Below are 24435 nucleotides of genomic sequence, written 5' to 3' on the forward strand. Positions count from 1 at the left end.
CGATCCCTCTATGTTTCGTGAATTGGTGTGGGTGGAAAGGACAGTGTTGTTTTAAATAAAGGCTCTGGGTGATTCTAAGTGAGGTCAGGTTTAAGCATGAGGGCTTCCAAGTTATTTTATGAGAGTTGAGAGCAAGCTTTGGCCAAGGAGAGGTAACCGGTCTCCCCTACTGTGATTTCTGGAGGGTCAAGTCCGGGCAGCACACCCTTCGTAGGCGGTAGCCGAATTTGTTGTAGTCTGTTGGAGGGTAAGCCCCTGAAAGGAGAGAATGAAAAGTCAGCGATTGGTCTCCTCGTAGGAACTCAGTTTCTGAAAGGCCCCTGAGGCAAAGGATTAGGAAGTTTTGGGGCCTTTTCTGCATTTCAAAGTCCTGCTTTCTGGAGAGCAGTTTAGAGGTGCAGAGGCTCTGTTGGTGGCTTTAAAGGCATTTTCTCCTGATGCAGCTGTGATTTCCCCATGAATCTCTTCTGAGAAAGAAATCTAGAGGACAAAGTGAAAGAAGAAGAAATGGCCAGTTCTCAGGTAAGCCTTGCATCTGAGGTCAGAGGCTATCATGTTTTCCTCCTGGAATTCCATTAATTTAGAAATTGCAAATGCTGGTTCCTCTAGTTTTGATTTTTCTGCCTTATGTTTTTACCTGATGTTTAAAACCTTTTCAAAAATGACTTTAGAACACTTCTTCCCTATATCCCAGAGCCTCTCTGCCTTCTCTCCAACTCGGCTTCCAACAGCGCATCAACAGTTGTCCCTTTGAATTAAAGTCCTGCAAGTATTGAAAATATTCCCTTTGTGACAGATTCACAGGGCAAGTCTTTGAGTCCAACATTCCTATTGCTGATGGAGTCTGGTTGGAATATTAGTCAAGAAAAGCAGTTCTTATTTAAGTCCCATCTGGATGCTTTTTTGACCTTTGTGTAGACCAAGAGGGAGAAAATGTATAAATAAACATAATGGGTATGAGGCTCAGAGTATCTGGGAAAATTCTTCGGTGGGGGGAACCAAGGGAGGGCGGAGTGGGAGTCTTGCTTTTTAGATTGTGGAAATGATCCTCTATTTAAAATATACTATATGTGATTGAAGTTTGTATAAACGCAGTATATTCTCATAAATCAATTTATATTCTGATCTAATGTTTGGTGGCCATAAGAACATACCAGTAATATAGGGCCTTTGGTGTGCCTTAAGCACTGATATAAATTTGTTTCCTTAGAGCTTATGTTACCTTCTTTGACTTGGTTTGGTGCTGATAGATTTCTCCCTTATAATGTTTCTACTTTCCCCTTTAATATTCATAAGGACCTTAGTTGGATTTACTTCCTGAGTGATATGCAGAAATCATCCAAAGTAAAGTGGAGATCGTTTTCTTCTGATACTGTCTTGCTAGTAGTTTCCTTAAGGAGTAGAAAGGTAAAAGAAATGTAGAGAAACTGAAATTCAACTTGCAGTCTCTTGATAAGAACAAGCTGTTAGAAATTCACAACTTCCTTAATGTTAATGCTTTGCTAGAGGCAAAAAGCTAGCACCTTGACTATAGCCAGACCTTTAGGATCCTGAAAGTCATCTTTAATGTCTGAAAATCCCTATAGAAACTTCCTTTATTTCTGCTCCCCCCAATTTAAATGTATATAATCAATGGCTTCTCTCAAGGACAGTATAGGTCTTTCTGCCCAGGGGTCCTGTCATAAAAAGTTTTTGCAACAAAAATGTCTCAAGAATTCTTGCTTGACCCTTAGCTCCTCCCATCACTTTCCACTGGACAATGAATGCTCTCTCATGTAGTAGAGAGAATGATTTCTAGGACTGGAGGTTCTAAGGCAGACCTTCATCTTATAGATTTTTATTTTCCTGCACACTTAGGTCACAGAGTTACCCTTCTATTTACTTTGTATTTTCAGGGAAAAAATAAAAAAACAAAGACAAAGAACAAGAATCGCTTAATTAATATGTTTGAGTTTATTAAAGTCCTGGAATAGAGTCCTAGATAGAAACTATACCAGGTGGGGTTGTGACACAAAGGAAACTTGATTTGCAGCCAATAAGGAGATCATAGGGGATAGCTTACCAAGCAGAGACTCAAAGCCAGGAGGAATGGTTTCCTTTGATTTAGGGTTAGGATGGAAATTCAGCAATATCATCTTCCATAGAGTTTGGCACAAGGTCGCACAGGTACTTGCAAACACACTTGTATATATTCTTTGTATGTTATGTAAATGAGGTTTGTGCTTCTCCTTTGGTGGAGATTTTCATAGTATAATGAGGTAAAAGTGCCGTGGGTTACTCTTTGGTCCTTCTACATAGGTATTAGTCAAAGGTTAAGCTCAAACTGGGCTAGCCCAAGCTCATTCTTTGGGCCATCATTACCTTTAGATGGATAGTTTCCATTCCTTGACAGGAGTCTAGACCTTGGGGTCTTTGCTCTAGAGTAAAAGCTAAGGTGAAAGGAAGAGATTAAGTAAAATGTGGGACAAGATTAGAGTATATAAGCAGGTGATCAGGGAATGTCAGGTTTTGGGGTTTAGCTGGTGACATTAACTCCATCTTTCCTCTCCAGGACCATTTTGAACTCTGTCTGTGGCCACTTGGTAACTGTGGTATTTATTGCAGGGACTGCTGACATTCAGGGATGTGGCCATAGAATTCTCTCAGGTGGAGTGGGAGTGCCTGAACCACACTCAGCAGGAACTGTACAGGGATGTGATGTTAGAGAACTACGGACACCTCCTCTTCTTGGGTGAGGATGACTCTTTCAAGGTTTCCCAGACCACACTCTGAATTTTTTTCCTTCCATTAAAGACCAACTCTTAGAAGATTCATCTTTGGGATCCCTGGGTGGTGCAGCGGTTTAGCGCCTGCCTTTGGCTCAGGGCGCGATCCTGGAGACCCGGGATCGAATCCCACGTCGGGCTCCCAGTGCATGGAGCCTGCTTCTCCCTCTGCCTATGTCTCTGCCTCTTTCTCTCTCTCTCTCTCTCTCTCTGTGTGACTATCGTAAATAAATAAAAATTAAAAAAAAAAAGAAGAAGAAGAAGATTAATCTTTGCAGGACTAGAATTCGGATCCATGCAGTAGGGAAATAAGTAGGGGTTTGTAGATGTAGAGAAAAATTTTCATAATCTGGCCTTTTCAGCTTTACCTTCCCTTTTCTTAAGGGAACATCATTGGTTTTGTAGATGAGTGTAAGTTGTAAACAGTGAGTGGGGGCAGCCTGGGTGGCTCAGTGGTTTAGCGCTGCCTTTTGCCCAGGGCGTGATCCTGGAGACCCGGGTTTGAGTCCCACATCGGACTCTGCATGGAGCCTGCTTCTCCCTCTGCCTGTGTCTGTGCCTCTCTCTCTCTCTCTGTATGTCTCTCATGAAGTAAAAAAAAAAAAAAAAAAAAACAAAAAAAAAACAAAACAACAGTGAGTGGCAAGAAATGGTGTTGTCCCCGTCATAAACTGCAATTTTAACTCCTTATTTTTGTATTGGTAGTACTTGAAAGTGGAGGTCATGATATGAAAATTTGAAACTCCTCTTGTGTGTTCCTATTGGGCTGTTGATCAAATGTATTTGGCAAGTCATTTTCTCAAAATCTACAATGTCCTCTATTGGATTAAAAATTAAAATCTCTAGCAATATTCCTATTGGTATTTTCTAATAAACAGGTCTTGTGTGGAAGCCAGACTTCGTCATTTTCTTGGTGGAAGAGAAGCAGCTCTGGGATGTGAAGAGAAAGGAGACAGTACCCTTCCATCCAGGTAGGTGAGAGTGATTGATGTGGATGATAGAGATGAGATCCAAAGTGAAGCAGGAAGAGTGACCTTAACTTCTTGTTCGAGTAGCTCTCCTTGAATGGCAATTAGTTTGAGGAGCATAGTTGAGTTTTTCCCCTTTCAAAGAGGGACACCTGCTACACAATGTTATCAAGTTCTGTCTATTCTTTGAGGGTTCTCCTCTAGCTCCAGTGATGTTCCATCACTTCCACAGTGGAGCCAGGAGACTACCTCCGGAGTGGGAGAGTTTCCATAATCTGAGAGCTTCTGCATGGCTTTGAGGGCTCTGCGAAAATCTCCATGTTTCTCAGGATCTCAATGCTAATCCCTTTGTGAGTTCTGTTTTGTTTCACGTGACAAATGTGTCAGGGTACTTGTAGGTGTATTGGGGTTTGGTACTGGTGCAGAAATCCAGAACACTGGAGACAGATATAACATGTTTTCTGGTTTATGCTTTCCAATGTTATTGTGGCTTTCATCTTCATCTATAAAATTGAGAATCAGTAATTTCTTTTTTTTTTTTTTAACATTTTATTTATTCATGAGAGACACACAGAGAGAGGCAGAGACATAGACAGAAGGAGAGGCAGGCTCCTCTTGGGGAACCTGATGTGGGACTCGATCCCAGGACTCCAGGATCATGCCCTGAGACGAAAGCAGACGCTCAGCTCCTGATCCACCTGGGCGTCCCGAGAATCAGTAATTTCATTAGATAATAAAAGACCTCCCTAAAATGAGAAAATCTAATCCTCTATTTCACTTTAAACTTAATTTTTTTGTATTAAATAATATTAGAAATTTGTATGTGTTCCATTCTTCAGTGTTGAAAGAATGTAAATGTATATTTCCCAATATTCCTTATATAATGCCATAGGTGATACATGACATTCATCTTTGATTTTCTTATATCAAAAGTTGTGATGTGGGGCAACGCTGGTGACCCAGCGGTTTAGTGCTGCCTTCAGCCCAGGGCATGATCCTCGAGACCTGGGATCAAGACCCACACTGGGCTCCCTGCATGGAGCCCGCTTCTCCCTTTGCCTGTGTCTCTGTCTCTCTCTCTTTGTGTCTCTCATGAATAAATAAATAAAGTCTTAAAAAAAAAGTTGTGATGTGATGTGGGCATTTGTTTATAAAAAGTAAGATGGATAATTAGTAATATTTCCATATTAAAAAAAGTTTTGTTTATAAATTTAATTTTATATCCAGAAAAATTAACCATTAGGCTTTTCTTCTACTTTGCTCAGAATGTAACTGAATTTAATTCCAAATAGTTATTTTTTACAAAGAATTGCAGCATATTTTATAATATGATGGTATTTCTTTGTTTTGAAATGAAGGATTTATTTATTTATTTATCTATCTATCTATCTATTATTTTGGTGCTTGGTTCTTATTTTCCTCCTTTTTAAAGTTTTATTTATTTAAGAGACTGAGAGAGAGGGAGAGTTCATGAGTTGTAGCATGATGAGGGGTAGAGTCAGAGGGAGAGGTAGAGGGAAAGGGACAAATTCCCAAGTAGATTACCTATTGAGCATGGAACTCCTCATGGGGCTCCATCCCACAACCCTGAGATCACTACCTGAGCCAAAGTCGAGTCAGATGCTTAACTGACTGAGCCATATCAGTGCTTGGTTCTAAAGAATGGATTGTAGCCTTGCATTCTGTGTAACAGCAGGGATATATTAATAATGTAATACATTTTTAAATGTCTTTTAAGTGCCTATTCATAAAAATTTTCTATTAGAACTTTTCATGGCATAGTTTAATATATATTCTTTATAATTTTACTGTCAATGAATACATGCCAATAATTTTAAATGCTTGGTTTTCATGGGTACGTAATCATAGTTTATATAAAATGTTTATTTTTAAAAATTCATCCATTGTTTTATGAAGACTTTATCTTTTTCTTTTTTTAAGATTTTATTTATTTATTCATGAGAGACACAGAGAAAGAGGCAGAGACACAGGCAGAGGGAGAAGCAGGCTCCATGCAGGGAGCCCAAAGTGGCACTGGATCCCAGGATTCCAGGATCACGCCCTGAGCCAAAGGAAGATGCTCCACCACTGAGCCATCCAGGCATCCCTGAAAACTTTATCTATTAGAACAAGGAAAAGCAATAAGCAGAATCCCCATACTAGGCTCCATCCCAGTACCCCAAGATCATGAAGTGAGCTAAAGTTAGACTTTAATGACCTGAGCCACTCAAGCACCCCAAAATTCATCTATTTTCATGTGGAATTCTTTGAGTTAAATTATGTCTTATTCTGGTTCTACAATTCCATAATAATGTGCTTCGTTTTGTGTGGGACCTTCCACAGTATTATTTAGTAGCGGTATCATTGTTACCTGTGTGTTTTATTAGAGGATGACAATATTCAACTCAATAGATTTCTAGACAGCATGAATTTAACTCAAATATGAATCAGCTCTGTAGTTTCTCCATTGGTTGAACAAATGCTCACCTTTGGTCTGAGGAGCCAGCACAGTACATCCAGAGGGTGCTGTCATTCCCTCTGTCTACATGTCATGCACGACAGAAACAAACTCTTGAGGCAGCAACCAAGAAGCCAGATCACTGAACATACAGGTCACTCATTTGTTTCTTTCCTGAGGTGAGATAAGTTTTTTCTCACAGTGTAGCTATGGAATGTCAGGGACGGTGAGCTACTGTTTTGGGCAAGTGTCACAGATTTTCTTTGTCTCTTTGATGTGGCTTTTCTTCATCTGTACCTGTCGGGGTAGGGGTGGGGTGTTATGTTCTAACTGGCTTCTGGAGCACTGAAAACGGTAATTTAGTCCATTTTTGTCTCCATGGAGGAGAGGAAGATCTTGGTGGTTCCTGTTTCTCCATTCATCTGATGTGCTATGATGGATATTAAGTTTGCACATTAGCATTTTAACATGTATGCATGAGTCTAGTGAGTGTGATAACTTATTTTGTATCTTTTAGTTGTGTCTTTCCATTACACCCAAGGCCTATTGGCAAAGACCAGCAAAGAAGATTCATTTTGTAGAGTGATATGGGAAACTGTGGCCCTGAGTATTTATGCTTAATGAATAACTGGGAAGGTGATGGAGGGGTAGTGGAGGACAGGAAGGATGTTATGATGGATATAACCCTAGTGGGACAGTTAGCCGTAATGAAATCGTTCCTGCCAGAAAAAATGAGGCATAGAACACATTCAGGGAAACACCCCAGCTTATGTCAGTTATATTTACAGAGCAATGTCCTTGAGCCCCAGGACAATAATCCATTTTTTCAACATAACATATTCTCTGGAAGGACATATAAAAATTCTGTTTAGTCACCTAGTCCATGTTGAAAGTTCCTTTTTTTTTTCTTCTAAGATTTTACTTATTCGTGAGAGACACAGAGGCAAAGACCTAGGCAGAGAGAGGAGAAGCAGGATCCATTCAGGAGCCTGAAGCGGGACTCGATGCTGGAACTCCAGGTTCATGTCTTGAACCGAAGGCAGATGCTCTACTGCTGAGCCACCTTAGGCGTCCCACATGCTGAAAGTTTCATTCAGAGGATTTAAATATAAGATTAATCATTCACTGATACATTTCTGACTGTTAGACATTTAAAAATGAAGATAAAAATTCTATTAGTGATTGATTTGAGAAATCCTTTTCAGAAGGTTCATTATTCTTCCACCAACATATAAACCTTCCTTGTTGCAAACTCTAATATTGAGAAACATCATTGCCTTTATCCAAACATCACTGTGTGATAGTTACCACATAATACTTAATTTGGAGCAAGTTTTTATGTGTTGTGCACTTAGGAATGCCTTAGGTTAACACTGTATCAACCATAATTACTGAGGTGTTTATAAAGGAGACAAAACTTACCAATGCGATGAATCTGGGAAAAACATCAATCAAGGGTCAAATCCTAATAAACATCAGAGAATTCAGTTTCCAGAGAACTAGCATCATAGTAATAAATGTGGCAAAGTTTTTATGATAGCTCAAATCTTATTGTACATCATTGTATCTTTACTGAAGCAAAGACTAAAAAAGGTAGTGTGGCAAACCTTTTAACTAATCTTCATGACTCACTCAAAAGCAGACAATTCATAATGGTAAGAAATATTACTAATGTAAACAATGGCAAATACCTCAACTGTCTCTCAAAACTTACCAATCTAAGGTAATACATAGTGCAGACAATGCTGACAAATGTTTTAAAAAGTGTGGCAAAGTCTTCAAGCAGAACTACAAACTTTCTGAGCATCGGAGAATGCATAATATATGAAACTCTACAAATATAAGGAATGTGGTAAAGCATTTAATTAATCATCAAAAGTATTCAACATGAGATAATACATCCTGGGGAGATAGCTTACAAATGTCAAGAATAGTGGTAAAGTCTTTACTAGAACTGAACCTTTACTCAACATCAGAGAAAGCATACTAGATAGAAAACTTAAGAATGTAATGACTGATGAATGACCTTTTTTTCTAATATACAGTTCAGGAAAAAAGAGTCTTTATAAAGGACAAAAATATTAAAGATGTAAACAACTTGCTAAGTATGTGCAATAGAAAGGCAAGCCTAAATAAATCAGAGTATTCCCAGCAGAAAGCACTAAGTCAATACCATGTTTCAGACATGACTCTAAATCAGAGTATTTATTATAAAGAAAAATAAAATTTAAATGACCAAGATCAATTACATTTTAGCCTTGGGTAGTGCAGGCATGAGGGGCCCCAACCCCCTTTAGAATTGAAAATCTGTATAATTTGAGTCCCCCAAACTTAAAACCATTTGTACTTTACCATGGAAATACCATATTGTTGAAACTTTACCTGGAACATTAACAGTTAATCATTTCTTCTTCTTTTTTTAAAGATTTATTATTATTATTATTATTATTATTAAAAGACTATATTTATTTGTTTGTTTGTTTATTTATTTAGGAGAGACACAGAGAGGCAGAGACACAGGCGGAGGGAGAAGCAGGCTCCATGCAGGGAGCCTGACTAGGAACTCGATCCCAGGACCCCGGGATCACAACCTTTTTTCCCAATGGCCCTAAATCTCAAATTATTTGAAATTAATTTTCCCCACATTTATTTTTATAACTTTTCTTCCTTTTTGTAACTGCTGGGATGTGATGGTGTTTTAAATTTTAAGAAGGATGGTATAGAAATATTATTGAGAGTGTAGGTAGACAAATATGTGATACTGTTGATTTGTATTCCAATTTGTATAATCAGACTACCTGAAGGGTCTTTGAACTGACTCTAGCTCCACCTAATAGTAAATATACCAGATAACATCCCCCAAAGTCAGACAAATATAAGTTCCTGATATGACTTTCCCAGTGGCCTTTGTGGCAGAGTGTCCACTCCCGGTGTATTTACCATGAGTACCCTTTAAAGAAGAGTCCCACAGTTTACCTTACTCCACTCATTTGGGTTCGAATTGTGCATTCTAGACTTGGCCCAGCAACTCCAAACCCACCAGCTATGGTCCTTAAGAAAGACATCTGCCCCAGTTCCTTCCATTTTCTTTGCCTGCACTCAGTCTTGACCAGTTCATATTGTCCCTCAAGGTATATTATGTACACCTTCCAGGATCTATGACTAATAATGGTTCACCATCTAATGCACAGAGGTTCTACTTTACTGCTAGTTGAACAAAGTCACTAGTAATAGAATATAAGGTATACCTACAGAAGTCTCAATCACTAGATTAAAACTTTTTCCCCATATTTTCCTTTGTTTATGTTATTTTTGTGAGCATATGGAACACAGAAGTTTATGGTTTTGATGTGCACAGAATGCAATATGTTATATTAAGCTAAAGATACATTTTGGAGTAAACTAACTAGGGATAAGTAAGAGTGAGTGTGTGTGTGTGTGTACACACCTATATCTTCAGAAGGAAGGGGAATATTGGATCCGAAGAGATAATTTCAAAATTTCAAAATTGATGATTGTCTTGCAAAGACAGATATTACAGATTCTTAACAGGAATCATTTTCTCTACATTGTATAGAATTTATTTCCCCTAAATATCATGTATTTTGGTTTGAAAATCTTGCATGCAAATCTTGTCTTTCTTACCTAACCATAAGTCATATAGGATGTGTACTCTGTTTTCCTTGTTCCAGTGTTCAGGAACCGTTGCTCAGACAACTTGCTCACAGATTTTTATGAATGGTTCATATGAAATTCAGAAATAAATTTGAATACAGGCATAATTCTACAATGAGCACATTAAATTCCATGTAGTTTAATTTATCCATTTCCCTTAAAAGAACCCTAAGTGGGAGACTGGGTGGCTCAGCCATTGAGCATCTGCCTTTGGCTCAGTACCTGACCCCAGATCCGGGGATCAAGTCTTGCATTGGGCTCCCTGTGTGGAGCCTGCTTCTCCCTCTGCCTGTGTCTTTGCCTCTCTCTGTGTCTCTCATGAATAAATAAATAAAATATTTTAAAAAAAAGAACCCTAAGCAAGATTTCTTTAGTTATTCTTTTCTCTTCAAGAAAGTGGCATGATCCAAGTTGTATACTTTTCTGTAGCAAGTTAATTAGGAAACTTGGAGACTTCCTAAGTCATTGGTTGCTTTAACATATATTTGAAGGGAACAAACAAGATACAGTGCTGGGTGCTTAGATGTTCTAAAGTTAGGAAGAAAACATCTTCTATTATGAAGGATGATACAGCCCATGGTAGGAAATAGAAGGTGTCTAGGCTGAATCATTGGCATAAATTCTTCATGTGGGGAATGGACACTAAGACTTCAATCATGACTCTGAATCTAGAAAGATAAATTTTACTTGTTTTCTTTTCCAATCTTCTCCAGTTTTTCGGTGTTCTCATCTCTATTCCAGTGATGTAGACATCACAGCTGTCTGTCCTTCCTTCCTGTTATTGGAGACCCCAGTTTCACTGCTCTCTGCCTCCAGCATAAGCCATTCAGGCCCTTATAGGTTCTTAGGATTGGTTTGAAATTTTTAAATTCAATGGTAAATGGTTGGTGACAGAATAATTTGAAGCCATATCTGGTATGTATGTATGTATGTATGTATGTATTTATTTAAGATTTTATTTATTTATTCATAACAGACACACAAAGAGAGAGAGAGGCAGAGACACAGGCAGAGGGAGAAGCAGGCTCCATGCAGGGAGTCTGATGTGGGACTCGATTCCGGGACTCCTAGATCAGGCCCTGGGCTGAAGGCAGCACTAAACCGCTGAGCCAGCCAGGCTGCCCCCATATCTGATATTTAAATACTATGTTGTCACCACTACCCTGGAAGAGGAGGAAAATACCATCAATGGGCCACAGGCTTAATTTAGGAACTTGTCACTGAGAGTTGTAAAGACAGAAGAACAGGATGATACAGTTTGAGAAGAAGATAAGTCCTATAACAAATAGGGAGAACTCTTGAAATGTGAGGAAAGATCTGGTAGGGAGCTCACTTTGGTCATTGTAAGGTGTTATGAACCTACTTGTGGTGTGCAAATGTGACAGAGATGGGGACTAGGAAATATAGTGGTTTTCTGAGTTAAGGGAAGTCAGATCCTTTCCTTGTGATTTAATGAGTTCCCTGGTTGTCCTGAGGACCAGTTGCTGTTGGATGACAGAAACTATACTTTCCCAGGCCCAGCTGTGTGATGGTGGATGGAGAGGGGATATTGGATGATTTAAATATTGTGGGCATAGTTTGAAGATGTTACATGACAGAGTAGGTGTTGAAGATGAAGAAGGCTGCCCACTACTAGTCAGAACCAGCAAGGCATGCATTTTGTGGTTACACAAAGCACTAGTATCCCAGGTATGTAACCCCAACATGGGTCTGATCTAGTAGAAATGGTTGACCTCCCAAGGTTTCTGACCTGCAGCTGCAAGGACCTCCCTTACTTCCACTCCACTCCATGATGAGTTTAGTCCTGTGCTCTGGACTGCATGTAAGGCACTGATTAGTTGGGAAGCAGGTCTCCTGTCACTGGCAAGGAGTGTTTTCTGCTTTAAACAGCCTACCCAGTTTTTAGGCTAAATGTCCCTGTGTTGTTTCACAGCCCATGCCATCCTTACACCTATCCTGATCTGAGTGGAGAGAGGATTTTTATCACTTGTAGAAATTGATGAAATAAAATTGTGTAGCATGTTATACTCACATTTAACATTTGTTCAATTCAGGGGCAATAATTTATTTTTCAGTAGCTGTATCATGGTTGTCAGCTTTGTCATGAAAAGATTTCTGTGTATATATAGAAAAGAAGATGTTTATTTTGTGTTATGAAAACAGTGAGTAGGTAGATTCTCAGATCTGATAAAGTGGCTCAGATATTCTAGAGTATATTCTCATTTTTCCATTTCTTCTTTCTGATATATCTACCTGTAGGCATTGTGCCTTATACTTGCTCTCTCATGTCCCCCAAATACCTGCCCCACCACCAGGCTTCAAACCATGATCCAGAGAGCAAACGGGCAGTGTAAATCAGATAAGACTTAAGAAATTTTAAGATATTTTAAAAAATTTATTTGAAAGAGAGTGAGCGCAAGCAAGGGGAACAGCAGAGGGAGAGGGAGAAGCAGGTTCCCTGCTGAGCAGGGAACCCAATGCAGGATTCAATCTCGGGACCATGGAATCTTGACTTGATCCAGGAAGACAGTTAACTGACTGAGCCACCCAAGCACGCTGGGCCTTAAGAAATTTGATTTGAAGCCTTTCTGTTTTTGTTCGGAGAAGATCATCCTCCCTAAGGTACTACTCTCACTGAGTCATTGACCAACACTCTGTCATAGGTGCCTGTCTAAGTACAAATATATAACTGTAGCACAGATGGACATCTAAGATGTTTGCAAATGTGTCTTATTCTCTGAACTTTTCCCAGCATCCAACAGAAAGGGAATCATACTTTGCCTTGAAACCATCTGTTAGGGATCCCTGGGTGGCGCAGTGGTTTGGCGCCTGCCTTTGGCCCAGGGCGCGATCCTGGAGACCCGGGATCGAATCCCACGTCGGGCTCCTGGTGCATGGAGCCTGCTTCTCCCTCTGCCTGTGTCTCTGCCTCTCTCTCTCTCTCTCTGTGTGTGTGTGTGACTATCATAAATAAATAAAAATTAAAAAAATTTATATAAATTTCAGTTCACTATAATTTGGATTTCATTTATGAGTATGAATAGCAGTGTATTTGGGGTGATCCCAGGAAGCTCAAGGAGGGTATTGAGAGAAAAGAGAAGTGAAAGAGGAGGAAGCCAAGACAGACTCTGTTAGAGTTGGATTCATTTTCGAATAAATAAAATGTGTGTTGTGTATGTTGTGTGTGTATATGTCACAATACTAACATGACCACAAGCATGAAGGTTTTTAAGAGTGACTTACCTGTGGATAACTCAGGGATTACCTGTGACTTATTTCCTGCAGAGGCTGTCAAATGTAGTCTGGATCAGATTCACTAGGAGGAAAAATCTGTAAATCTTCGATTGTGCCTATCTCCACATTACCATGTCTATAGTTCTGGGGTACAGCCCCCTACATTTCCTTTCCTGTTTCTTCTCAGGTGCCTGTTTAGGGAACACATATTGAGACCCAGTGTCTTGGGACACATATATAGTTGTGTTGCTCAGGAAGGGCGTTAGTCTATGAAAAATGTAGTCAGATCCACAGGTATGTGATCCTGGTTCTCCCAGGTGTGAAAGTGGACTTGTGTGTGTGCTGTGCCTTTCCTATGTATTCACATTGGATACTTGACCTCTGTGTTTAGTTCTTGGTAGACAAGTGAAAGACACTGGGGCTACATGTGTGTGGTTTGGGCTGGAATTTCCAGTTTGAAGTCTCATGGAGGCATTGTATGTGAAGACTTCACAGTGAACCGTTCGTTGAGTGACAAAGAGGAAAGATAATCTAAGCACAAGTCATCTTCTGGAAGGGCATTTGACCTGGGCACCTCAGGGTGATGTGTAGGATATCCAGGTTCAAACCCTGACTCTACCAATATTGAGATAATCACTAAACCTTCCTTTTTTTTTTTTTTTAATAAAGATCTATTTATTTATTTATTTATTCATTCATTCATACATAAGAGAGAGAGAGAGAAAGTCAGAGACACAGGCAGAGGGAGAAGCAGGCTCCCTGCACGGAGCCTGATGTGGGACTCTATCCCAGGTCTCCAGGATCATGCCCTAAGCCAGACAGTCGCTCAAGCGCTGAGCCACCCAGGCATCCCTACATGGGATGTTTTTGTTTCTTTTTATCCCATTCTTTCCTCCTATATTTGTTACTGCTTTAGGAAAATTACTGTGGAACATATTCAAGCAAAGTTTAGTGTTATCAGAAACATTTCGTTTATTTATGTTTAATATTCCAGTGGAGATAATGGGGTTTTGATTTACCACGTTTTTTATGTTTATCCTTACACTCTATTTTTTAATTTTTTGTATGCAATGTTTTCCTATGTGTATTTTAAGAAAATAATTATACATTTTATTCTTTTTCTGTGAACTCTGTATACTCAGTACCATATTGCTTTAACTAGAAATTAACGCATACTTTAAAAAAATGCATTTTAAATCTAGGCACAGTGTGTAATCACACCCTACTGTTAATTTCAACTTGTCGGTATATGTACATTGTGATACTTATCTATTTACTTACCTCTGTTGTTTTGATGAGGGTTTGTTTTTTTTTTTTTTAAGTAAAGTAATATGTGGAAATCATAAGTAAACAGCTCAATGGAATTTTACAAACTGATCACATCTCTCTATAAGCCACTGAGATCAAGAAACAGAATATTGTTTGTCTTCTAAAGTTCCCCTTGAGGGGCAGCCTGGGTGGCTCAATGGTTTAGCACCTGCCTTTGGCCCAGGGCCTGATTCTGGAAACCCCGGATCAAGTCCCACATCGGGCTCCCTGCGTGGAGCCTGCTTCTCCCTCTGCCTGTGTCTCTACCTCTCTCTCGGTGTCTCCCATGAATGGATAGGTGAAATCTTTTAAAAAAAATAAAATAAAATTCTCCTTGAGCTCCTCAGTAACTTCCCGCAAAGCTCGCACTTCTTTAACACATAAGGCAAGAGTTTGTTGTCCTCCTTTTGTACTTCATGTAAAAGTAATCAGGCAACCAGAACTCTTTGGTATTTGGCTTTTTTTTTTCCACTTATCGTTTGTGAACTTAACTGTATTTTCTGCATATTGTTCATCTTTCATTAGAATGGATCGATAGGATTCCATTTTGTGAATATCAATTAATTGCATCATTCTGTTAATGGACAGGTGGATGGTTCTCAGTGTAGGACTGTCATGAATAGTTCTGGCATGTAAGAGCTGTATCTTTGAATGGAACATACACACGTATCTACTGGCTATATATGTGGGAGCAAATTGTTGGTAAATATGTTGAGATATGTTCAGCTCTTAGAGATACTCCGGTCTCCAGGATCACGCCCTGGGCTGAAGGCGGCGCTAAACTGCTGAGCCACCCGGGCTGCCCTAAATGCTATTACAATACTGTTGTATGGTGACAGATGGTAGCTCACATATTAGCACAGTAGAACCTAAAGAGTTGTCGAATCAATGTGTTGTACACCTCAACTAATGTAATATTGTATGTCAAGTATACTTTAATAGAAAACAAAATAGACACAGATGTGCATATATATATATATATGTTCATACACATATATTGAACTGCTTTCTTCAGAAGTTGTATGTAAAGAAAGCTAATCTACTCTCCAAATGAAGCTAATCCTAGGTATTCATTGTAGGTTATAGACTTAGGAAAGCAAATTTATAAATAACACAATGGAGGAAATGTAGACTGTTGAGAAAGGAAAGGACCTGGCAGAGAGGAGAATGTGTCAGGAAGTATGGAGAAATGAATAGGAGGACACGGGAGAGCCTAGAGTCCTCATAGCCCAAGACATAAATGGAAGAATAGTAATTTTTTTTTTTTTTGAAGAACGGTAATTTTTGTGAGAGCTTCTTAAATTGTTTTTCCCACAATGTGCTGTCTCTCTTTTCTCACCATTAAGATGTACGTAATAAAGGCCACATGTCTCATGGAGATTTTTCTGTATAAGTGGATTCTTTTGGGGATACTGGAAAGTGCAACTGATTGTCCCATCTATGTTGATTTTTAGGCAAAGTCAGTATCCAGGAGGAGGCTTGCATGGAAAACAGAAGAAATCCCGTAGCATGAAGTAGTGGAATTAATAAAAGTATAGGAAAAGCTTGACATTAAAAAAAAAATTTTATTTATGTATTCATGAGAGACACAGAGAAAGAGGGAGAGACACAGCCAGAGGGAGAAGCAGGCTCTATTCAGGGAGCTTGATGTGGGACTCGATCCTCGGTCTCCGGGATCATGCCCTGGGTGAAAAAGCAGGCACTAAACCACTGAGCCACCCAGGCTGCCCCAGGCTTGGCATTTTTTTTAAGAAAGATTTTATGTATTTATTCATGAGAGACACACACAGAGGGAGAAGCAGGCTCCATGCAGGGAAGGGAGCTTGACATGGGACTCGATCCCGGGTCTCCAGGACCACACTCCGGGCTGCAGGTGGCGCTAAACCGCTGCACCACCGGGGCTGCCCCCAAGCTTGGCTTTTTTTAAAGACTATTATAGACTCTCTAGGGTCTAAGCTAAAAACTCCTGCATTTCACCTGGAGTAGGTTGCACCTGCGTTACTTGTCAAAGAGGGAGCTATTCCAAGAATATATTTGGCATGATGACTGGAAGAAGGATAAATAAAATGAGTCTCAGAGAGCTGTAGCTGATCAAGTTCACTAGGTAGGGGTGTCACGTTAGCTTCAATGAAAAGCGAAGGGAGGAAAGGACTCCAGGCTCACCTTTTTGTCCTCTTCCCTATGTTGAGGAACCCTTTAAAACTGTTTGTCTTCTGTGATGCAGGCCTGGAATTCTGCCTGGAACCTACGTGCTCATGATTTGATTGCCCAGAACTTTTAGTATGCTTCAGATTATAGAAGTATTTTTTTGGTTTTTTTTTTTTTTTTTTTTTTAATATAGTTGGTGTTCTTCTTTGAATTGAAGCTGGATTGCATGCAGACTTATTTCAGTCTCTTGGTTCCCATGTGAGATGTGCCTCTTCCTTCTATTTTTCCACCAGCTAGAAAGGAATCAATTTTTATGATTCTTTGGTTAAACCTTAAAGATAAATGAGGTAAGGAACCATAGATTAAACTCTGGCATTAGATGAACTTTGCCTAGTCCTTTTTCACTTGACTAGGTCAATAAGTTTATTTTTGTTCGTTTTAAAGATTTTATTTATTTATTTGAGAGAAAGAGAGCATGAGCAGGAGGAGTTGCAGAGGTATAAGCAGACTTCCTGCTGATCCCAAACCTCTACTCTGGGTTCTGTGTGGGGCTCCAAATGGGGACTCAATCTCAGGACCCTAAGTTTAGGCTTGAGCCAAAGTCAGTCACTTAACCAAGTTAACCATCCAGGCGCCTCTAGATCATTAAAGTTTATACACAGAGGTACGTACCTTGCTATGGGTACTCGCAGGTTAGAATAGAAGAATGTCATCATTGAACAAAAACAATTTGAGAGGACATTGGTCAGCATGAGGACTAGGACTTGTATCAAAACTACTTGTTGTGCTGGAGGACATTATTAAGTGAGGGCAGGGCACCTCCAGAAGATGAGGCGCCCTCCACAATTCTCATACATCAGCTAAGCTCCCAGGTCAAGGGTTTCTGGACCAAGCCTTTGTGATTCAGCTCATTAGAATGCAAAGAGGAGCCTGTGAAAAAGCCTGTGTTCACATCGGAAAGCCTAAACATACTTACAAATTACAGAGTGTGGGTCCTACATAGGACTTAATAGTTGAATAATAAGGGTGTTTTCATGTTTACATTTAGATTATGACTTAGTTGTTGTTTTGAGCATTTATTTCACAGTACTTATTATATGATCTTTGAAGAATGTTAGGCACCTGACACCAGGGTGACCAATTAACAGGTTTATGCACTTCATTTTCTCTGTTCTCTTTGTCAGATCCCTCCACTAAGGTTAATAATTTTTCTCATTTATCAGTAAGTGTCTAGGGAGAATTTACTGAAAGATGTGCATAAATCATCTCAATCTGGAAATTCTCTTCTCTGTTTCATTTTGTTTGTAGTCTCCTTTAAAAAAAAAAAAGTATTTATTTATTCATGAGAGACATCGAGAGAGGCAGAAGCTGGCAGGCTCCCTGCAGGAGCCCTATGCTGTACTTGATCCGGGAATTCCGGGATCACGCCCAAGGCAGATGCTCAACCCCTATAAGCCACCCAGGCCCTGTAATCTCCTTTGAAAAATAAATGATCTCTCCTGTGTTTACTGGAGATAGTGGTATTTGAAGTGGAGATTGTAAATCAGTCAGCCTAGGTCCTGCAAGTTTCCATTTTGTTCTGTACTCATGTCACAGACCTACTTTACCTTAGCTCTTCTGTGTTGCTCTAGAGAAAGAAAACAGTGTTTATCATATATGTTCCACTGTCTTAAAATTGTGAAATAAAACTCGGTACAAAGGTAAATGAAACAAAAACTTTCGATGCAATAGGAAACTCACAAACAATAGGTACTTCAGTTATAGCAATGTGTGTGTTTGTCTCTTGGTGTGTTTGCAAGTCAAAAAACCTTCATCCACAAATAGATTGGTAAGTTCTATGCCACTGAAGACATTTCTTAGTTTCCTGACGATAAATAATACTTCACCTATCACTTTTATTTTTTTATTCACTTTGTAATTTTTGTGTTTTATGCTCACTTACATCTTTTAGTTCTTATGTTCTCTGGTTTAATTGTGCTTGCATTCCCATTGTCACTTTCAAACCTACTATGAACCTTCTTTTAGAGTTGCCTCTGTATACTGATATGTGTTTTCCTCTTAGACAAATTCAATGTCAAACAATCTGGGGTAAAACTCAGACTCTACTATTACTGAAGTTTTGCCAAGATAGTTTTTGAAGGACAAAAAACAATTCTCTTCTCATAGGTTATTGTGGATTCATGGGTGGATTTATGAAAAATTGTTAAAATGTTATGTGGTGGAAAGTAATATGTTCAAGAATTGTTGTTTCTGTTCTTTGTATTAGAAATTGTAGGGACGCCTGGGTGGCTCAGCCGTTTAGTGCCTGCCTTTTGGCCGGTGTGTGATCCTGGAGTCCCAGGATGGAGTCTCATGTCGGGCTCCCTGCATGGAGACTTCTCTTTCTCTCTCTCGAATAAATAAATAAAATATTTATTTTATTTTATTTAATAAATAAAATCTTTAAAAATTGTAATTTCCACAATATTATTTTTTTCTTAAGATTTTATTTATTTATTCATGAGAGACACAGAGAGAAGCAGAGACACAGACAGAAGGAGAAGCAGGCTCCTTGCAGGGAGCCTGATTGGACTCCATCCTGGGATCACACCCTGAGCCAAAGACAGACACTCAACCACCGAGCCACCCAGGCATCCTCACAATTTTCTTTAAGTTCAGAATCATTCATGATTTCATCTTTTTTTATTGAAAAGTATGGCTCTTAGAGGAAGATGCTGGGATCACTTGTTAGCATGTGAGAAGTGTGGGAAACTCAGACCTTTCCTAGACATCCAAATCAGAATCTGAATTTTTTTTTTCTAAAGATTTTATTTGTTCATGAGAGACACACGGGGGGCGGGGGGGCAGAGACACAGGCAGAGGGAGAATCAGGATCCATGCTGGAAGCCTGATGTGAGACTCAATCCCGGGTCTCCAGGATCAGGCCCCGTACTGAAGGCGACGCTAAACCACTGAGCCACCGGGGCTGCCCCAGAATCTGAATTTTAACAATATCTTCAGTTCATTGTCATACCCATTAACAGTGGAGAAATAGACCTCTAGCTCACCTATTTCCTTCCATTATTCTATTCTCTGTTTCTATAGACATTATTTTGATAACTATGGCTTTGCACTATGTTTTAAATCAGGAAGTGTGGTGCCACCAACAAATACTTCATTTTCTTTTCTTTTTAAAGATTTTATTCATTTATTCTTGAGAGACACAGGCAGAGACCTAGGCAGAGACACAGGGAGAGACAAGGGGAGAAATGGGAGAAACTTGATCGTAGGACCCTGGGATCACAACCTGAGACAAAGGCAGATACTTAACCACTGAGCTACCCAGGTGCCCCAAAGTCTTTATTTTCAAGATTGTTCTCTGTCTCTATTATCCTGTGACATCCATATGAATGCTAGGAGGGACTGTGTTCTTTCCCAAATGGCATTGGGATTTTGCTAGAGATTGCATTACTTTCAGTGTTTTATTTATTCTGATCAGTATTTTATTAATTTCTGATTTTTCTTTCTTATTTCCTTCTTCAGCTAAATATCAGTTGTTTCTTCATTTTTGTAGTTTGTTGCGGTGTAATGTTTATTTGAACTTTATTTCTTAGTTCAACCACTTATACCATGAAGTATTAAAAATGGAATGTCTGGTAGGGGAAATTTGCAGAAATAAACAATAGAAGTGATGAGCAAAAAATAAAATAGCTGAAAAATAAAAATAAGGATTCTTTAGGGTTTTCTGTAGATCATGTCATCTGTAAGCAGAAAGTTTTCCTTTTCTTTACAATTGGATTCCTTTTATGTATTTTTTTCTTGCCCGATTGTTCTGACTAGAATATCTAGTACTATGTTGATTGGAAGTGGTGAAGTCTCTTTATTACCATGTTTCTGATTAGAGAATCAGATTAGAGAGGAGAAGCTTTCAGTCTTTTACTATCAAATGTTAGATTTCTATTTTTGTGCATATATGGTCTTTATTAGGTGGAAGTAGTTTGTTTCTATTCCTACTATTGAGTGTTTTTTATCAAGAACCAGTGTCCAATATGTTCATGTTCTTGTTCTGCATGAATATTTTTTAAAGATTTTATTTATTTTTTTGACAGGGAAAGCACAAGTAGGCAAAGGGGCAGAGGGAGAGGGAGAAAATTAGGCTCCTCGCTGAGCAGAGAGCCTAAAGCTGAGCTTGATCCCAGGACTCTGGGATCATGACCTGAGCCAAAGGCAGATGCTTAACCAGCTGATCCACCCAGGCACCCTCATTCTGTATGAATTATTATGTCCTGTAATGTTTGATCTTCATTCTATTAATGTGCAGTCTTAAATGTATAGATTTCACAATGTTGAAACATTCTTGAATTCCAGGAAGAATTATCACTTGATCATGTTATAGAACAGTAAAATGTGCTTCTGATTCACTTTGCTTCCTTTTATTGTGGAGTTTACCTCACTATTTAAGGTGGTCTTTGCTTGTAGTGTCATCCTTGGCTTTGTTAATGTGGTAATGCTGGTGTCACGGAATGTTTGATAATTTTCCTTCTCTTTACCTCTTGGAAATGTTGGAGGAGAGTTCAAGTACTTTCTCATTAAATGTTTGTTTAAATTATCCAGTGAATTTATCTGGCACAGGATTTTTCTTTGTTGGGCATTTTTAAAATTACTTTTTCAATCTACTCAGTATTGGTAGATCACGGTTTGTTGTTTTTTTTTTTCATGCTGAAGTCAGGTTATATATTTTGTCAGATTTATACACCTTTTTTTGGTTATCTACCTATGGGCATATAATTATCCATCATCACCTTAAAACTTTTTTATTTCTATGGTGTCAGTTATCCTGTGTCAGCTTTCACTTCTAATTTTAGTTGGCCTCCTCTCTTTCGATTTTACTTGATTTCGTTAAAAGTATGTCAATTTTGTTGCTCTTTTCGGAAAACCAACTCTTCCTATTGGTGATATTGTTCTATTTTTGCTATATCTTATTTTGTTTATTTGTATTTTAAGTTTAAATTTCCTTCTTGCTGATAATTGTAGGCTCAAATGGTACTTTTCTTGATTTTTTAGGTATGGGAAAGTGATGTATGCTACAACATTACAGTACTACACAACTATCTGTTAGGCTATGTTATCCGTACATTGTCTGCAAGATTATGTGTCTCTGGAGGAATGAAGTCCTGATGATTCCTTCTCAGCCATCTTGCTGAAGTTCTCTGATTGATTTTATTTTTCTGTATTAGAAATTTTCATTATATTCATCTGAGATTAGTAAGTGGAATGATTTTACTTTTCTCTTATTCGATATCTTTCAGCTGTATCTTCAAAAGGCACCCAGAGTTTCCTGCCAAAGCTGTGCATAGAAGCTTCTTTGCAAAACGTGGCAGTGGGTAGATATAAACATAGTGCCCTTGAGGATATACAATTAATGATAGACTGGAAAAATGATGGGGAGAGTAAAGGGCATCAAAGATGTCATGAAGGTTATAAAACATTTTGGAAAACATCCCTTCTTAAGTCTGCTTCTTCTGCAAAGCAATGTGTTTCTATAAGCAAGGGTTCAAATCAAATGGTAAAACATACATATTTGCAGAATGAAAAGTTGGAAAATCTGGAAAGTTACCTAGTCCATGCTAAAAATAATCATTTGAACCATCCTGAAAGTAGGATTGGATTGACCTTTGAGTCAAATATTTCTGAAAATCAGAGATTTAAAAATGAAGAACAAAGTGCTAAGTGGGATCCATTTGAGAAGTCTTTCACGGAGGAGTTGACTCTACAAAATTATCAGAATATATTCAATGAAAACAGAATTGCTCAATGTAGTGAATCTGACAAAAAATTTAACCAGGGTTCAAATGTAAATAAACATGTGAGGATTCATTTTCCAGAGAACCATTATGATGGTGATAAATGTGAGGAAGTTCGTTATCAAAGCTCCAAACTTATTATACATAAGAGTAGCCCTGTGGGAGAGAATCTTTATAAATATAATGAATGTGGGAAATCTGGTAACCAGTTCTTCAGTATTGGTGATTATCAGAGAATTCACATGGAAAAAAACTCATACAGATGTTATAAACATGAGAACATGTTTAGTCAAGAATCAGGACTAAATATATATAACACAGTTGGTACTGGACAGGAAACTTCTATTTCTAAGGAATGTGGCAAAGCCTCTGACTGGCACTCATCACTATCTCAACAACAGCCAATGCATACTAGAAAAAAACCTTACAAATGTAAAGAATATAACAAGGTCTTTATTCACCACTCATATCTTACTCAACATCACAAAATTCACAGTGGTGAAAAACCTTACCAATGTGAAGAATGTGGCAAGGCCTTTAACCAGCGCTCAGCACTTATTAGACATCAAAGAATTCACACTGGAGAGAAACCTTATCAATATGAAGAATGTGGCAAGGCCTTTAACCAGTACTCAAACCTTATTCAACATCACAGAATTCATACTGGAGAGAGACATTACCAATGTGAAGAATGTGGCAAGGCCTTTAACCAGCAGTCAAACCTTACTCAACATCATAGAATTCACAGTGGTGAAAAACCTTACCGATGTAAAGAATGTGGCCAGGCCTTTAACCAGCATGCAAACCTTACTTGACATCACAGAATTCACACTGGAGAGAAACCTTACAAATGTGAAGAATGTGGCAAGGCCTTTAGCCAGCAATCAGAGCTTCCTGAACATCACAGAATTCATACTGGAGAGAAACCTTTCATATGCGAAGCATGTGGCAAGGCTTTTAAACGGCACTCACACCTGACTCAACATCATAGAATTCATATTTGAGAGAAAACTTAGACATGTAAAGAATATGTCCATACCTTTATCCAGCACTCACACTGAGTCAACATCACAGAATTCATACTTGAGGAAAACCTTACCAAAGTAAAAAATGTGGGAAGGCCTTTAATTGCTGTTCAACCTTTACTTATTAGCACAAATTTCATGGTGGAGTAAACCTTATGAATTTAAAGAATATAAGAAAACTTTTAAGGACTACTCACCCCTTACTCTACTTCAGAGAATTCATATTGGAGAGTAACCATAAAATTGTTAAGAATGTGGTAAAGCCTTTAAGCAATGTTAAACCCTGATTCCTCATCAGAGAATATATGCTAGAGAGGATTTTGCAAATATGAAGAATTTGGCAAGGTCTTTAATAAGAGGTCAAGCCTCATTCAACATCACAAAATTTATACTGGGAAAAAACTTATAAAGAATATGGGAAAACTTTTAAACTTCTCAACCCTTTTCAGCATCTTAGAATTTATACTGAGGAGGAACATTACAATGTAGAGTATTAGAAGCCTCTAGTTGGAACTGATAACTTACTCAATATCATAGCTATCATACAGAATGGAAACTGTAAAATGAAGGGAATGTTGTAGTGCTTTTAATTGGAATTCGGTCCTTAACTAAATATCACAAAATGCACACTAGATTCAAACCCTAGAGACATAACAAATAAGGAAAGTCTGTTATTTTAAATATGTACTTTAGCAAACACCTGAGTGCATAAAGGAAATAGCTTTAAAGATGTAAACATTTAGAAATGTATGTAAGTGAACATCAAATGTCAATAAATATCACAGAAATCAAGTAGAAAGCAGTACATGAGTCCATCTGTTCAGATATTACATAAAAATACTCAAGGAATAATAAAAAAGTTAAAATGTTAGAAAATGTATATGCTATTATGCTTGAAAAGATTTAGTGGATGGAGTTTTTTACATAAGTATAATTAATATCCATATATCCTTTTTTTTCCTTGATCCTACCTGGGATTTGTGACTTGCAAATATTAATATATTTCTACTCTCAGATCATTTCAGAAAATTCATTTATTCTTAGTGTGTGAAAGTATGTGTCTGATTATTG

General features: G+C 38.4%; 1 protein-coding gene and 1 pseudogene across 3 annotated transcripts in view; both read left to right on the top strand.

Annotated features, from left to right (window-relative positions):
- LOC129500197 (zinc finger protein 519-like) lies at nt 1-24202 on the top strand (annotated as a pseudogene).
- Nucleotides 3658-24435, top strand: part of LOC129500191 (KRAB domain-containing protein 5-like) — a 75906-nt gene continuing 55128 nt past the window's right edge. For all 3 annotated transcript variants that reach the window (XM_055310357.1, XM_055310358.1, XM_055310359.1), the window contains exon 1: nt 3658-3736. The gene's annotated coding sequence lies outside the window, so the exon portion shown is untranslated. The remainder of the gene's footprint in view (nt 3737-24435) is intronic.

The sequence above is a fragment of the Nyctereutes procyonoides genome, unplaced genomic scaffold (genome assembly GCF_905146905.1).
Source record: "Nyctereutes procyonoides isolate TBG_1078 unplaced genomic scaffold, NYPRO_anot_genome, whole genome shotgun sequence".
Classification (NCBI taxonomy): domain Eukaryota; kingdom Metazoa; phylum Chordata; class Mammalia; order Carnivora; family Canidae; genus Nyctereutes; species Nyctereutes procyonoides.